Genomic DNA, 5,071 nt, shown 5'->3' on the forward strand with positions numbered 1-5,071 from the left:
TACGACAGATGTTTTCCTTTTGTAATTTAGAGCATCACTCAGTACTAATAAAGTGATAAAAGTGGGGAAAATCTGCAAATATTAAAAACCACAAATCTTAAATGACACTGCAATAATAGATAATAATGACAACATGTGTACACAGGACAAAATATTATACAATTTAGAGGCACAAATGGATGACATGATGAGTGGATAGACTTACAACATTAAACCACATTTAAACTAAAAGTACATTTAGCTAATAGAAGCAGGCTGAAGAGGAAGAGGGCAAGATCAAATAGGCAAATTAATTTTGAGTAGTAAAGTCAACAAAAGAGAGACTCTCTGTTTCTGATGCTTTAAAAATAATAGCTCATACATTTTGTTTTGCTTTTTTATTCTAATTATTTTTATGTCTTTTGTTCAGCTGAACATAAATCTTAGTTGTTATGTGGCAATCAATAATTATAGATGCAGACACGAATAACAATCACACTGGATTTATTGCATTTGACTCATTTATATGTTTGTTCCTCTTAAGGTTTGGGGAAGTACTAAGGGTGCACCTGCGACTGCTTTCCTAACAGGTGGTTTTCTGCTGGTGACTTCTATCAGCACATAATTGTTACCTTTCTGCTGTAGCAGCAGAGACACAATATACTGTCAATATACTGTGGACTGATCATATGAAAGAGCTGGACTGTGTGTGGATCCTGGAGGACTTCCTGTAATAAGTGTTGCAGAAAGCCTTTCTAAGTCACTGATGGGTTACGGCTCCTTCACACAGAGAACATCTAAAACTGCTGCATTTGGTAGAAATTAAGTATTTACAAGGCATTTGAAGCTATTTGATGTTTTAACTCTTTCCCCCATAAAGACGACATTTGACGACCTCCCCCTGTAACATTAGTGGCACGTTTTGACACCTCAGAACATATCAGCAAAAATGTGATTCGATGAAAATTTGTTTCCTGAAGTGAAGGCTGAGCTGAAGACTGAGAGAGAAATAGTTCCTCTCATAACCCCTTTTGTGACCCACCAAATGGGTAAAAGAGGAAAAGAGCTATGGCGTACTGAGAATTATGTTCTGGGTCTGAAAATGGAAATGCACTGATGGAATGAGAGAGTTTAAAAATGACAATGAGGGGATGAACTAGGTGGCGTTAAGGCTGTGGGGAGAGGACTGCGTCCCCTTCCTCTCCATGACTACCATACCCTCACCCCCCTCCTCTGCCCTTAAATAAATTCCACTGGCATCTAGTAAATTTTTATTTTTGTGGTACTGCCGCTGCTGCTTTTTTGGCTGCGGGCCCCATCTGTCGGCCAGCTGCTATATGTTTGGGAGGAGGAGTGTGTGTGTATATATGTGTGTACGTATGTGTGTGTGTGTGTGTGTGTGTGTGTGAAAAGGGTTAAGGGGAGAACACGAACACACACACACACACACAGTCAGGGAGGGATTAAACACTATTGGATGGGAATGTTTGCAGGTTTATGAATATGCATAATGGGGGAGAGGGGTTTAAATGGGTAGAAAAGGAAAGGAGGGGAGGAGGGAAGGAGATGAGAGGAGGAGGTGGGAACAAGGGATTAAGAAAAGATAGGTAGTCAGAAAGTGAGAGAAAAGGAGGAAGAAGTGGAAGTGAGATGGACGAATTCAGAAAAGAAAGAAAGAAAGAAGGGACGAAAGAGGGAGAACTGGATGGATGGATGGATGGGCGTGTTCGGGCGTGGTGCCAGTCCCAGGATGGGGGGGACCTTTGGGCAAGGCATCAGGGGAAAAGAAAAACAGATGGTTTGTGAACCTTTTATTAGGCGTTGATAGAGAAAACCCCCCCCCCACAAAAAACATAATTAATCAAGCGCGCCCTGGAAACAGCAGCTATTTTCTATTGCTGCACAGTTTTCTGGGAATGTGTTTGTTTTGTTTTTTCAGTTTATTTAATAAATTACTAGGGTTTTTTGGGGGGGTGGGTCTATTTACATAAAGACATGCACACACAGGCTTGTACTGGCTGATGAAACTCCCTTTAGGTTTATTCTAACATTTGTTTTTAAATCAAGTCATTTCATAATGGCCTTCCAGTGACTTGAGAAACAGGAAACTCAAAGCACAAGCATAATAAGCTTCTCATAATTAAACTCTTTTTCTGATGAACACCTACTTCTGCACCTACAGTCACACTGAGATTTATCAGCACAGAACAGAGGAGGCATCACTGACAACAGATAGGATATTGATTAAGTCAGATACAGCATGAAAAGAAGCAGCTGGAGTGGAGGTGGACTGCAAAGCAGCTTGCAGATGTGCAGCAGCTGTGGGCAGCCCAAAGTATCTTAAGCATCTTGTCCTATTTGCGGTTGGCCAATTGGATGTGCAAAAGAGTATCAGCTGAGCTGCCATTTGATCTGGGATTGCAGCTGAGCTCAAATGGCCTGTCTTAACAAACATTATGACATCATCAGACAGTAGTCACAATTTCCTGTTACTGTACAAAAGTGACACAAAGTTAACTGTCAACTGTCACGCTGAACCTGTAAAAATAGCTTCCATCTTGAGCTCCTTGCAACGTCATTAACAGCCAGATTTGCACACAGATTTGTGTGCACACAGACAAACACGCACTCACAAAATGTGCGTGTTTGCATTGTGAAAATGCTGACCTTAACAAATTTAATTACATGCAAATTTTCTGTGTAATATTGTTACATAAGAGCAACATAAAATGTTACATTTAAGGGAATCTGGTCAAATGAAATTTACTTGATTGCACTTTTTCATGAACAAACTCTGATGGATGCAACAGGAACAGTCAGGCCTTCAGCATTGTGCTCAAAGGGCACTTTGACAGCTTCGAGCTACAAAACTGAACTCCAGTGTTTTTTCTAAACTGTGCCCACTGACTTCAGCTGCCATAACTCCAACCAGCAAGTGAAGGCAAAATTTTAAAAGCAAGCGAAAGCAAAGCAAATGAAAACAGCATCTAATCACTGAAATACTTGCCTTACTTAACTGCTACATTTGTAATCCTAATCCTTGGCTTTCTAAATCCAAGGACCCTGTCTGTATGTGTGTGATGCCATTACAAGAAATCCACGTATCCATCGAATTATGATTGTCAGTGTGGAAGTTGTAGTTTGGAAACAGTCCATCGTAAGCAGTAGCAGTGCAAATACTATTGTTAGTGCTCTCTTAAATACACTGTGTAATGTGAACTTCTGTAATTTAGATACTTGTGTTAAATGGTGGCCAGTAAATGAAGTGATGAAAGTATAAAAGCCCCAACAACTGTAGAGGAGACAGAGCTAATGACACAGCAAGCTCAACTTCATAGAATACTCAAAGGTGTTTTCACTGTTGAAAAATGTTCTGTCTTTAAGTTTTGCCACTTAAACTCACTCAGAATCTTTTTTTATTTACTTCTCAAGTGCAGCCGTAAATGTAAATGTTCACTTGTGCTCACTTTTCCCAAAACTTTACCATCTGGCAGAAAAGGCAGTCCAGAAACTCCCACAATTGCTCAAAATTTAATTCTTTAAACCTCCTCACTTTGAGAATATTGTTGCTCTCTAAAAATACCGTCAAAAAAAAGAAAAAAAAAAAGAAAAACCACAAAAAAATCATCCTCCCTCACAAGGTGTCAACTTGAAACTGGTCCAAACAAATCGAAGCATACAAAGGCACAAATCCAAGCAGAAGTAGCCTCCATGCACACACAAACACAGTCAAACACACACAAACACTGAGACTGTAAAAGAGAGTTTTGAAGCTCAAGCTTATGGATTGAAAAAAATATTTTAATAAGTATGAGAGAAAAAAAGACATGAAAACAACTGCCACACATGTTAGAGTGTGTATGCATGGTTGTAATTTTTCAGTCCATGCTGGAGACCGTGTGTGTGTGTGTGAGAGAGAGATAGAGAGTATGTGCGTGTGTGACCTACTTTCACTGAACGGACATCCTAAAACACAACACCCTCTGATAAATCCATTTGCAGTGACTCTTTCTTGTTGCTGTAAACAGCAGTGTGTGTGTGTGTGTGTGTGTGTGTGTGTGAGAGAGAGAGAGAGAGAGAGCTTGGTCCTATTTACAGGACAAAAGCCTTCAGTGACCCAATAAGCAAAACCCGAAATCAGAGCGCTTTACTGTGAAACAGCTCTGCTGCTTTTATCAACAAACCCAATTTTAACTCAACAAACAGAAAGAACCCAACAACATAAATTAGTTGCATATGTTTTATTCTTAATAAATACCTAAAAAGGCAAGAATGGCTTATACAGAAACAGCATTAATATCAAAAAATGTTTAATAGGGGTTTTAATAGTCTGCAGCAGAATTAAAGACACAAGAAGTGTAGGCCAAATCAGAACTGGACATAAGATGAAAGGAAAGCAAAAATCCAATTACTGTATTGACACTGATGCTTTTTACTTTATAACTGTACTCCAGCAAGTCAGCAAGAACCTGTTCCCCAATGACAGAGCTGCAGTTATTAAAAAAAGAAAAAGCTCAGCCCTTCCCATGAAGGTGGCACGGATGCCCCTCCGGTGGTCCTCCTTGGGCTCTTGCACTCTGGGGCCTCTGGATGTCTGGGGCCTGGATCTCCTCCATGCCTGCTTCATGCCCTGGGGGACGGGGCTATGGCTCTCTACATCCTCTAGCAGACCATTACATGGGGAAACCATTTGAATACAAGCGCGCCGATCCACACAGGTGTGCACACGGGTGTTCACTGTTCGTAGACTTAAATCACACCTTTCTTGGCTGCTACTTCAAAGCACATTGTGCGCTGTCTGTCCTGCGTGCTGCACAACAACATTCAATATTTAGTATTTACTGCTGTTTACACTTAGCTAGATTAATGCGATGGTGTTGTGTATAGTATATTGCTTTGTTTTGTTTTTTTTGCTTGTTTTCTATTCTTTTTCTCTCAACAGGTGATCCCGGAGATATTTTTTCTTCCCCCCTTTCTCACTGTCCCTCTCCCCTTCTGTTTTTCTTTTCCTTCCTCTTTCTTTCTCCCTTTCCTATCCCTCACTCATGTCTGTCCCGTCTGTAACAACTGAAAATAAAATAAATAATAAAAA

Source organism: Neolamprologus multifasciatus, chromosome 7 (assembly GCF_963576455.1).
Source record: "Neolamprologus multifasciatus chromosome 7, fNeoMul1.2, whole genome shotgun sequence".
Classification (NCBI taxonomy): domain Eukaryota; kingdom Metazoa; phylum Chordata; class Actinopteri; order Cichliformes; family Cichlidae; genus Neolamprologus; species Neolamprologus multifasciatus.